This window comes from Cynoglossus semilaevis, chromosome 12, assembly GCF_000523025.1.
Source record: "Cynoglossus semilaevis isolate Cse_v1.0 chromosome 12, Cse_v1.0, whole genome shotgun sequence".
Lineage (NCBI taxonomy): Eukaryota > Metazoa > Chordata > Actinopteri > Pleuronectiformes > Cynoglossidae > Cynoglossus > Cynoglossus semilaevis.
The window spans coordinates 12,733,823-12,746,599 of NC_024318.1; the positions used below are offsets into that span (position 1 = coordinate 12,733,823).

Sequence of the window (12,777 nt, forward strand, 5' to 3'; positions counted from 1 at the left end):
TGCAGCCAAGAAAACAACACTTTGACAAACATTGTTTGTATGATACATTCAGTCCAGACTTCAATGTCCCATGTATCATTGAGAAGAAAAAACCATCAGCTCCAGTGGCTTTGGTGTAAAAGAAAATCATGCCCTGAAGTCTCTCCCACCAAAATACTACTGTGTTTATGTGTGTGTTTGTTTCAGTGCTGGGGTATGGGTGAAACTGAAATTTAATAGCTCAGTAAACACACAAAGAAATACTACAAATAATGTTCTTCAACTCAAAGACAATCAATACACTTTCCTGGTACTCTGAGCTTTTAAACAGAAATTTGTTGTCTGACGAAATATGGGATTACTCTTAACTCACTCTTAATGTGCCTTAGCTGTAACAGCCCCTTTAAATTGGAATTCTGACCAGAACTAAGACACTACAATATCTTAAACCTGACATCTATGGCAATAGTCTGTAGGATACTGTGGTGGAATCAGGGAAAGCAGCTTTCTGACTAGTGTGTTCCAGGCTTTAGTCGCAAATTCACAAAATCCATTGACATATCCAGCCTTAAATGAGCTGATGTTGTGGTTGTAAAGAAGACTGTGTCCTTGATTCAAGACATATTTTGAACCACTAAATTTAATTAGTTTTCAATTAAAATATTCAACTACTGGTAGATATTAAAACGATATAAAAAAAATATTTAAAAAAAGATGAAATTAGGCTTTTGGAGAAAAAAAAAAAAGATTATGATGTGTGGTGGTTTGTGTTACTTCTGACTACTTCCAGAACATGCTGGCTCAAAGTTGAGTTTTACTGTCCCCCGTCTGCTGCTGATGATCATGTGATGTGCTTAAGTGTTCAGGAACAGCTGGTCAAAGACTGCTGCTATTTTTGCATTTAGAGTCTGACTAAAGTTGGTATGCCCAGGACCACATGACAGGCTCTGCATGCAGTAAAAAGATACAGATAACTATCATGGTGCAGGTCTGTACACGTACGTGTGAATTGTTCTTCCGTACATGGTACATTTTGAAGATAAGCTCGGGACATTGACAGGGTTCTGAGAACATGGTTTCACACGTGTGTCTTTCTCAAAGGAAGCAGCTAACAACCAGTGTTAAAATCTGACACTGAAGTCCTTCATCTATCCCCCACATTATGAAACAAAGCTTAGCTCCAGGATGAATGTTCACACTTTATTTTTTTCAACCAGGAAATGTCCCTTTAACAACCTTGCGCCTAAACGGATGAAAATTAGAGTATTTATTCTTGAAGTACTTGCAGACCTTCTGCTGTGTATCACCTCATCTCTCCCTTCTTTGTGTACTTGTGTGATACGATGCACGGTGACTGTGTGACTTTGTATGTTTACTCCGCTCTGACTGTGTTACTGGACTACATGAAATGGAGAAGGCCAGGTATGGAGTTTGCACAGGGTGGGGGAGGTTGTACATTAAAAAGTGAGCAGAGGCTTCCCCACGGACCGTGTTTACACTTTGCTGCAGTGAGATCTGCTCACAACTGCTCTGGGTTGGGGGGGAGGATAGATGAATTGTATGTATACATTACATTGATGCTGGGATGTTCGTAAACATGGGTTTGTCCTCGGGAGTCCTTGTTTACATTGTAGCGTAACGGCAAAGCAGCGAGCCAGTGAATTGGTACGAGCGTCCCACCTCCTTCCACAGAGGCTCAGAGGGAGTGCTGTTTGTTCAGAGGGCAAGCGAGGGAGTCTCATAAGGGAGTGTTTGCTCTGCCAGGGATTGTTGCCTACATGTTTGGTTTCTTACAAGTGCCAACAGTTGAAGCAGTGGCACTGGACAGACATGCTATAAAAAAGAAACTTCCAAAATCTTTCACTTTTAGGACATCTCTGAACATGTTATAAAATTGCAAACTTCTTTTTTTATTTTTAAATTTCTAAAATTCTAACTGACATCCTTTCCTCTCTGGCTGCTGCGTTGCTGCAGTAAAGAAACCTAGCTCCCACTTCACTCCATTCCCTCCCCTCCTCCCCCTACCTCAGCTCTTTGGCATCCATCGTTTTAACTGCAGCTTCCCACGAGGCCACGAGGCCCATACACACACACACACACTGCGTCATTCATGCATGGACCTCTCGACCCATCTGCGTCTTCAGCTCCTACAGATGGGAGCTCAGACAGTGTGGAAACGCCGTCAAATGTCACACTGATTCTTGAGGAGATCTAAGCGAGGAGGAAATAAATTTGATTTATGCCTTTTTATGTGAGACAGTTTGTGTGATATTTATTAGGGGCAGTTCTACCACTTCTCATCTAAAGGTTCAATATTCTGAGGTTAAAAATTCTATGGTGAAGTCTTGGCTTAAATGGTAGACTCTGATTGTAGCTGCACCACGATCCAGCATAACAATGCTTAAACAATGTTTTGCTGTTAGCAAGAATGCACCGCTTGCTGTTGCTAGGCTATTATTAATACCTTTGTGCCTGTGCAAAAGGCCTCTGGTTATTTTTCTGTTGTGAACAAGCCTAGATAAACAAATGCAACATCCGGCCTCTGTAAAGCACATATTTTATATGTGAGGGTTCTTTAGAAAACCAAGGGACTTTAATTACCAATGTAGAATTGTTAACCCACTATTTATGCTTCTGTGTCTGTTGATGAGAGTTGATGTCCATTTCCTTTGGCCCTGTTTATGCAGACGCTAAACCAGAACCAGAAAAACCACAATCTCTAAGAACATAACTAACTTCCTGTTTTGGCTGCGTTATTTCAGTGATAAAAGTCTTAAGGCCAAAACCAAAAATGCAATTTCCTGCCAAAAATTTTGGTTGGCCGAATATTTTGTGCATCCCTAATAAATATGCAAAATGCTTCCATTTATCAAGGCCCCAGAGGTGCTGAAAACCTTCAGAATTGACTGTGAAAGTGTGTACAGTGATCTATGAACCCTGAGAATAGTTTCATGGTAACTGGTAAAACCTTAAAGTATAAGGGGAATCCCAAATCAGTTGATGTTGCAAATTTAAACCCCTAAGAAAGACAGCCTTGTTAAGAACTTTGACCCTGTTTTTGAGTCATGTCTTCACTTATTCTGTCTGTGTCAAAACCATCTCTCCTCCTCCTGATAGTATCTAAGCTGTAATGTTCCTCTTTAAGCAGAGCAGCAGGCTGAGATAAGAAATAACAACCATGTGTCAGTCCAGACTGTATATTCCTATTCCCTCCTTCTTTGTTGAGGGATTTTCTTTGTCAGTAATCTGTCAGTGATCCACTCACCTCAGCAATCACCCATTGTCACCTCCCCAGCTGGCAGATGTAGTTAAAGAGCTGAACCAGGCACTTTCTGAAGGAGTCTGGCATTGAGGTGAATATTTGGGACATGGGCAATATATATATATATATTTTATTTTATTTTTTTTGAGGAACAGGGGATGGGGGATGGCTTCCATTTTCTCCAAAAATGGTGTGTATTGTTTTAAAGTGAGCCATGAATGATGATAGACTGAGTTGTCATGCAGAAGGAGCAAACAGCATGTTCTCTTCAAATGGTTTTGTTCTGAAGTCAACATAAAATCAGAAAATCCATCCTGCATCTCTCTCTCTCTCTGGTTATTATACATTTCTGACTCTCTCTCTGTTTCTTTCTCTCTGTTTGGCTTGCTTGGCTTTTTTCCCCCCGATTTTGCAAAACCATGATTGCAAAAATACCCAAATGCGGCACACTCTCCGTCATCACGTTGTTGTTGCAGAGATCAGGTGTGTGTATAGTGTGAATGTGAATATCACCAGTAAACAAGTCGAGCCTTTAATTCCTTAAATAGGAGCACATGCTTTTTGAAAGCGAGTTCCTCGGTTAATTACTTCCTACCACTCTGATAAATGTGTATAAATATTTAGAATGTCGATTCAGTTCTTATCAGGTTAATTAATGAGAAATTGTCAAGCCTAAATATGATAACAGAATATATTCTCCCTCAAGAGGATGGATTCAATTGTAGTCAGTCTTACAAGGTAAATTATCAAAATTACATTTAAATTGTTTCCTCTAGAACTTTATGTTGCATTCTGGTAAAGATCGTTTCTTCAATTCCTTTATATCAAAGATTTTCATTAAAGTGTTGTCATGGTCCATTATCAGGTTGCAGTGTAACGTTTCATGATTTATCAGTCTTTCCTTTTACCTTGTCAACAATGCTAAATTACAAAAGAACAGCCTTGTAAGCCTCCTTTTTTTCTCAGTAATCTTAGAAGGCTTATCAATAGCTTCATACTTGGCATAAATGTTAATAATTAGCTTCAGTCAGTTGTTCAATCTCCATAATTTGCTCCCTAGTGAGAGCATAGTTGACAAAAGCTTGTTTATGAAGGTGTTTTCAGTAGACTTCAAAGTCTCCAGCAGGTAGAAGCAAACAAACCAAACACAGTCTGATTGGTTTGATTGTTTTCTCTCAGAAGAGGAAGACGAATAAAAGGCAAAAATGACAAAGAAATGATGAGAGCCAACAGCTTTCAATGTTCTAAAAACAGATTTCTGGGCACTTTAGAAAATATACTTTGGTTGTATAAAAGGGTAAAGGTAACGTGTCGGTGTAGGTTCTCAATCATCCAGGTCATCCTATCCAAAAATAGTTACCTTCTTGGACGTTCTAGTATTTAACCTCAAAGAGGCTGCCTGCCCGCGTTCTAGTATTTAACCTCAAAGAGGCTAAATTATTGCCAATAAGAGGTTATTTGGCAATAAATGAGTTTTAGTAACTTTGCGCTTCCTGTGCTTGGCTACAGTCAATGTTTTGATCAAATTTGGGTAGATACTGTAGTTACCTGAGCTCATGTTGATTACTGTTTTGTGTTTGAAATCTTAGCCATTCCATTATTTTACTAAAAATATATAAAATATTACTATTACAAAATATGTTTTAACGCCATTCTTTCTCGCAGCTGATACAGCTGCCTTCTTCATCTTAAATCTTTAGTAACTATGAACTAATCTGCAGTCAGTGATCCATCATTTAAAATAATGATTGTAAGTCAAATACTTTTGGTTCAGATACTGTAGAGAAGTCGCTGATACTGCAATAAGAAATTCCCCTCCAGCACTGTGTTCCTAGATTGAATCTACAAGAGCATGATGTCACTGTACATTGACTTTTAATATGATGGTGTCATATTTCTGTAATACACTACCAGTGTGTGGTAGTATTTAGTCAGCAACTTGATGCTCCAGCTTCCAAAAGAAGCTGGAGCATCGTGTTATGGTGCTATGGTTTTGAACATACACATAAAGGAAAAAATTCAAAGTTTAAAAGATTACACCTGGTTAACAAGGGTACATTTTCAAATTGTCTGTGGTGATTCTCTGTCATTGTTGGGCCTTTTTTTCCCTTAATTATACATTCTTTAAACTGTATATTTCTGCACATAATTAGGATGATTTTCAATATCATGCAGAAGAAACTCTTCTCATCTCATAATAATAGCCTAGTGATTCAACCCCAGCAATTTGACGTAATTTACAAATTGTGCGGCGACGAAAACAGTCATTACCACAAGAACCCCTGAAATTCACACCATCTGAGTCACAGAGTACGTGTTAACCGACCACGTGTGCTGATAGAACCAGTGCCTTGTCCCTGTTTTCCCTGTTCTTCTCAAGAGATATAAAGCAGAATGTAGCATTAATGAGCAGTCTCTGAAACACTGCATCAGATTATAAATAATAAACTCTTGTTCATCCATCTCTCTGCTCTTTTCTATCCTACATTTGTTTCTTTCTTCCTCAGCATCTGCATTTGCTGACTTGGCTTCCCGGCCAAGACCCCAATCTGCCTCTACTCTATCATTAATCCAGTTTAGTTAATGATAGATTACATGATTAAATTAGATAATTATCGGCCCTACTGTATGTGTGAGTGGTGCAGCAAAGGAACACAAAGACGCATTGAATTTTCACCAATGCAGTATAGTCTATAATTAGATCTTAATTTGCATCTAAATGCTCTTCATTATTTTTAAAGCAGCAAACTTTACATGGCCCATCCATTTATATTTCCCTAAGGTTTAAAATGTGGCTATTTCCCTCGTCAGACGAACAAAAGGTCATATTCTTTGGCTTAAGACACTCTGAAAATGACTTTATAGCAGTGAAGATTTCTTTGTAAATTGAGTTAATCAAAAGACATTTTGCGTTCCAGTTAACATCATGCGCTACAGTAACTGTGGCCAAGCTATACCTGGGTGCTTGCTGTAGATAGCTGTGAAACTCTTTTAGTAGGGCAGACGTCTCACTGAAGCTGTTAAGCTACTTTTTTTTGAAGCAGCCTTTGGAGATTAATTTAGCATGCATATTATTAGCATCCGTTACCAAAAGGCAAAGTGTTTTTTTTCCCAGACAATAGCTGAGCCATTTGAATCAGATCCACAGAAATCCAGTCTCTGTAGCAGAGCTGCAGTGGTCTGCATTCTGTGGGAGGCAATAAGATAAAGGAAGGTCTTAGCTCTGGATCAAGACGAGACTGATTCCTGCAGTAAGAGAGAGAGAGAGAGAGAGAGCAAGAGCGAGTATTGGGCATGTACAATAACTGTCAATAACTGTCTAGGAAGCTTTTCAGAGTGACGCAGAGTCCGTTTTTTTCTACTGGAATGAAGGAGGATTAAGACATCTTGAACTGGGACATGAGGGCAAGGACATTGCATCATTGTCTTGAGTTTTATGAAGGGTGTCATTGTTCCTTTCAGTTTTTGATCATGAAGGCAGTGAAATGAACAGTAAGGGCAAAGATGAGAGGAGGAATTGCTGATGAGAGTTTAGAGGATGTAGACAGACGCTATCAGACATGCAGCTTGATCCAGAGTTATGCTTTCAAATGAAAACTGTGTCATATTGTGGAGATCTGCCCTACAGTCTGCCCCACAACACAAAGATACAAAGACCCAATCAGATTTCATCTAATTTCTACGTCAAACTCTTAAGTTTTGCCCACTGGAACAGAGTTACACAGAATAATATGAGAACATTCTGAATTTGAAGGTTGTTTAGAGCTGAAAGAGTGGAAGTGTTCTGCTTTGTATATTTGTTGAAAGATGTCACTTTAAACTGAATTTATAAACATTTTGCTAGCTTGTGGTCACACTTAATAGTTCCAGGCCCTGTTGGATATGTTAGTTAGACAAATAGAAGTACACAGAATAGTAAGAAGGATAGAATGTGATGCAATTTTGTGCTGTATCCCTATGCTCAGGAGATCCATTTTGCTTGCCTGCTAACAGTAAAACAAATGTCATCTGCGTAAGCAATATGCTTGAGTTAGTAAGCAGTATGCTCTGCTCGACAAGAAAAATAATTGGATCCTTTATTGTTGTATTTGGGAGCACTAGTAAAATGTTTGTGTCTACTCTCTGTCTTGTCCAGGCACAAAGTAAGGCTGAAATTTACTTGGAAAAACACAACTGAAAGTTCAGTTATTGGAACTGAACTTTTACCCTCATACCAAACAGAATGTTAAACTTAAAAGATGTAAAACTCCTGGTCCTTCGTGGGCTGATATTTACGATGGTGGAGTAGGAACTATCTCCTGAGATGTAGGCTCGTGGATACAAGATGTTGCTCAAACTCCTGTGAGATGTAAAAGCTTCAGTGAGTGAATATTCGCTGCTGTAACTATAATTGGCCAGGCCCTGAAGGTTGGCAAGATGGAAGATGTTCACAGACTTTGGCCTACTTTCCACAAACTATCCAAAGTCTGTTACAGTGCAGGCTTCTCCCCACACACCGCCAGCAGCAGAATAGCATCTGTGATTTTAATGTTTTATCCTGTTGTTATGCTTTATCTTTAATAGCAGTCAAACCAATCTGGTTCATTAGCTGCTGTTTTAGGACCGTATTTTCCTGAGTAGCCAGTGATTTTCTCGTTTTAATTTAATGTGATTTGTGGCTGTCTCCTAAAGGAAGACGGATGTAGCAAAGCTGTAGTCACATGACTGAGGTAGGTTGTGTGAACTTGCGGTGACTGCAAAGACTCTTGATAATGAGACAGCATGTCATGTTGTGTGGGAGGCACTGTGATCCTCCAACTCTGGAAGTCATGTAGTGTGTGCTTGGCTAAAGTTTTGATGAGAGGGAGAGCGCTGACAACGTTCCTCAGAAGGAACATTCCCAGGCAGCGTTCCATAAATAACAGCTGCTTGATAGCAGTCTGCGAGACACTGTACGCTTCTTTGATCGTCACCTCACCCACTCTTAAGAGAGGGGAGAACAAACATTTATGTTTGGCTCTGCATCAGGAATAATATTGAGAAAGCATACTGTTGACTTGCTACTTTTGAACTGTTTATGGCTACAGCTGTCTAATCCACCCATCATTGTAGAGGCTGTTACAAACTCTGAACTCTGAACCTTGAACTCTACAACATCAACAGTCCTGTCATAGTGTAGTTTCTAGCACGTTTTCTTCAATATAGCGTGTTGTTTTAACATGTACGAAGTGAGAAACAGTTTGACGTTAAAGCCTTGTCTTTATTGTTGATACAAACTTTTAATTTGTGTGGAAACTTATTTTACAGTTATTTCAATCAAAGGACACGTACACAAAGCAATGGTTTCACACGTGTTCAGTCAGTTTTCCAGTGAACATAGACGTTCTGTTTCTACTGTAAACCTGTTCTATAGTCTGCTGCAGTCATGCTGTTATTGTAATACCTGCCAAATAAATCTGGGTTGTCACTGATTTTGAGTATTAGTCCAAAAATCCTGTTAATGTCACTTTTATTCAGTGTTCACTGGATCAGAACAGGGCTGTGGCCCAAAACCACAGCCCGGTCAAGATTAATAGCCATCCATCTGCTTTAAAATTCAAATTTGACATTTTCATTATTGAATTTTACTGCATGCTTTGTCCCAGCTCACAGTTAATTGGACAGTGAACTAAGACGGGAAAAGAGCTTTATGCGTCTTTTAAAATACTTTAAAATTTAAATTCTCTGCAAGGCAAACAGTTAGCATAATTAGCAATTCAATTTTTAAATGTAATATGTTTACAAATGTTATTTTTTTGTTTACAGACAACAAATCTGGAAACTGAAAAGTGTTTTTAGCTTTTCGCCATTACAGAATGTTGTTTCAGGCACTATTTGTGCAACAGGAAGGGATAAATTAGAGCATCTTTTGAAGTTTATATAAATAGCTGATGTTGACCTTGTACTAATGGATGTCCTCCATGACATGTTTGTCTAAGTGGGCTTTAGTGGTCGTCTGTGGATGTGTATGTGTTTTCTAACATTCAGAAGAAACATGTCTCTGTCTCAGAGCAGCTTCAGCTTCAGCAGGTCAGGCATTAATGTACCGACCAGTACTAGCTTACACAAAGTAAAGGTCCGGTAATTTATTTCTCAATTTAAAATGTGTTCTGTTATCTTTTAATGAAGGCACCAAAATGCAGTACTAAAATGTTGGGGGTGAAAATGTAGCCCTAGGTTTGTTGACCCGTTGGTAGGAGTTATTGTGGTGAGGTGATGGGAAGAGGAAGGATTTGAAGATAACCACAAAGCGATCGTTGGGCATTGATTGGTGGGCCATATTAACGAGCTGTACGTCTCTGCCTCTCTTTATATATCAGGGACACCCGCGCAATTACAACCAGTTTTCTACAAATGCTCGAGTGAAGCAATAATGGGAACATTTGTCTCAACAACAACTACCATCTGAACCAAAGCCCTGATTTTAGTGAGTGCAGCCGTAAGCCGTTAACTGAGAATAGCTGTGTGAATTCATTTTTGATGGTCTCTGATCTTGAGTGTCATTCTAGTTTTTTTGATGTGACAGATACCAAATCAAATTAATTGTCTAAGAAAATAAAACAACCAAAACACATAAAAAGCACGTGTAAAATCGACTACATGACAGGCAGGACCTAAATGCAGTAACAGGGGGAGTCTATTTAGGTGTAGTGAATTTATTTACAAAGTACAAAAATTACTCTCACAGGGTTGGAGGATCAAGGAACTCAGAACAAGGAACGGAGAAATGATGAGCAGAATTTCAGGCATGAACATCAGGGCATGACCAGCAAACACAAAACATGAGCACAGAACACTACTAACATGAGCACAGAACACTACTAACATGAGCACAGAACACTACTAACATGGCCACAACACAATGATCCCACAAAGAGTGAGGCAGAGGTGTATATATACCCAGGGCACCAGGTGACATGAGTGAGCCTAATCACAGCGACACAGGTGAGAGTGACGACACTGATTAGCCCCACACAGCAGACGGCAGGAACAGGAAACACACAGACCTATCATATATTAGAGGCATTCATTCTTAGTTTGGGTAAAAATTAATATTATTTGGTTCAGTCTTTACCCCCAAAAAACTCTTCATTTAAGCAAAGTTAGAATGGATTTTGTAAATCCAAAATGTTCTGCCCTGCCTTTAAGCAGACATTAGAAAACAATGTACATAAACACCATGCTGCCACTGGCAGTCAACTGTCGGTCTGTGTAAACACTGGTCAAGCTGACCAGTTCACCCTAGAAAAAGAATTAACCCATGGTCCACGTGTAAATATTTCAGCATGACAGACAGTCTCTGCACTTCTTAGATACATTGTAGGGGTTTAAATGTCAACTGGGTCTCTTTCAGGAGAAGGACAAATTGATAAGGGCAGAGAAAGTGACAGTGGGTGATGATGAAGAAAAACATAAAAGGAAATAAAAGCCCTTTTATCTGTATGCAGGAGTAGACCAGGGAAGTATTGCGTGACCTGCACTGAACTGAACACCTACACAAGTAGCAAATGCCATCTGGTGTGTGAGCATCAAATGCGGTCTTGCCTTCAGACTGACCCCCCCGCCCCTCACACAAACACACACACACACGCAGTTCATATACTGACTATGACCGAGGACATGTAGAAACACAGATGCTGCTCCTTAGATGGATTTAATCCTTGGAGTATTCACAATGGCCGTCTTGTAAACTCAGGCTTGAATGCCTGCACTGCTCTTTAATAATGAATCACACTCCTGTGTTGCTGGAGCGATGGAGGGAGGGGGGATGGGAGGGTGGTGTTGGTCTCATACGTGGTGAGTATATGATGGTTCAACAGCAGCCCACATATCAGGGAACCACATCCATTCACAGCTCAGCTCTTATCCCACCGATGAAGGGTGTCAGGAGCTGGCATCACTTCATCAAAGTAGGACTGGTGTCTGCGAGGCTTTTCATTGGACCGGACTGACACACCGAGCAGGATTTATTTACACTTGGCTGTAACTGGCGTTGGGTTTGATGTTTGGAATCACCAGATCTTGTGAGGGTTTGTTTTCACTATCAGCGCTGCATTGCAGGGGAGAGATCAGATTGGTATGGGCGTTTGTGGGGCGCAATGTGCTCTGTCACGGTGTCTCCACTGTGTGTGAGCGAGCGATTACTTACACCACTGAAGAATGTGACTGCAGATTTTATATCTTTTAATGGCTTTTACCAGGCAAGGAACACAGACCAAAGAAACGGCAGCGTTTTCCCTTTGTTACATAATCCTGTCGGCGCTGAGGCAGAAGAAATGACCGAGTGATTACCTTCACACTGAGTGTACTTCAACCCACTTTATTCTATAGCTGGTGCAGAGTGTCCACCCGTACTTGAGTGAATATGTGCTGTTGTTTGTGATGTTGAGGACACACTGGAACAGTACAAACTGGAACAGTTGCAGGAGAGATTTTTTAAAATGTTACACCCCCTGGAACAGGATGATTTAGGCTGCAAAAGGCAGAGTGGACAAGACCAGAGGACCGGCTCCGCAGCGAATAGTCAGGGGGAGTAGGTGACATGAAGCACAGCGAGACATAAAAGTGGACACTTCAGCTATACTGCGCTGAAACCTTACTGCCCCTCACATAGCAGCTGCATAATTTATACGGTGTGAGCCAGCAGGTTTTTATACACTTTCACTGAGTGTGAGGGAATTCAGGAGGAGATTGGATTAGGTCTATAAATCTGTTGCAGAAAACAAATCGACAACAACAATCCATTTCAGCTTTGACGTTTCCAGTTATAAAACCTTGCCTTGGTATTACGTTCCTAGAATTGGTGACAAATGATTTCGATTTTGTGACATTTTACTTATAGGAGAGTAGAGAGACAGTGGGCTGGACGACAGACAACAAAACCTAACCGACTCTCCTCGCCACATACTGGCTTTTCTGTTTGGAAGGTGATCAAAAGCCAAACACTCCATGTTTTTATAGTTCACATTAGATCCCAATGAGTGCATTGGAAAATTCAAATTGTATGTTAATTTAATCTGCTGCTACTTTTTTTTTTTGTCAAAACCCAATCATTTGACATTTTGAGAAAATTGTAAAATCGAAACGGCTGCTGTTACTACATCATTAAAGACACGATAACACAAGAGGTGAGACAGGCTGCATGTGGACAGTGTCTCGTCTACATCAACTCCTCCCATCAGACGGTGAGATGATAGATGCGATGCATTTTCTTAATATTAATTAAATAAAAATAAAATATTAATTAATTTTATACCTCATAAACCTCAATTGCTGATGCCCTTACATTACATATGAATTGTCAAGGCATGCAGAGTGCACTCAGCCAGATACCACAATGGACTGTTAGTGATATGCAGTACTCCGTACTATATCACTTACGTTTAAACTGCTGGAAAATGTTGAGCTAAGAAAATCTGAAGTTTTTGTTCCTCCACTTAATCCTGGAGTGTAAATCTCCAGTTTTCCTCTCTTGATCAGTTCCATATTGATCTTTCTCATTATCTATTCATGGACTA

The 12,777-nt window shown here is 39.9% G+C and overlaps 1 protein-coding gene and 1 long non-coding RNA gene across 2 annotated transcripts in view; one reads left to right on the forward strand and one right to left on the reverse strand.

The window, feature by feature from the left end:
- Window positions 1-12,777, forward strand: part of mcu (mitochondrial calcium uniporter) — a 55,685-nt gene that overhangs the window by 25,826 nt on the left and 17,082 nt on the right. The window lies entirely within an intron of this gene.
- On the reverse strand, window positions 3,370-12,771 carry LOC112487808 (uncharacterized). Its single transcript, XR_003051257.1, has 2 exons — window positions 4,664-12,771; window positions 3,370-4,626 (listed from the first exon to the last, which is right to left on the reverse strand). It is a non-coding gene; the product is annotated as an uncharacterized LOC112487808 (long non-coding RNA).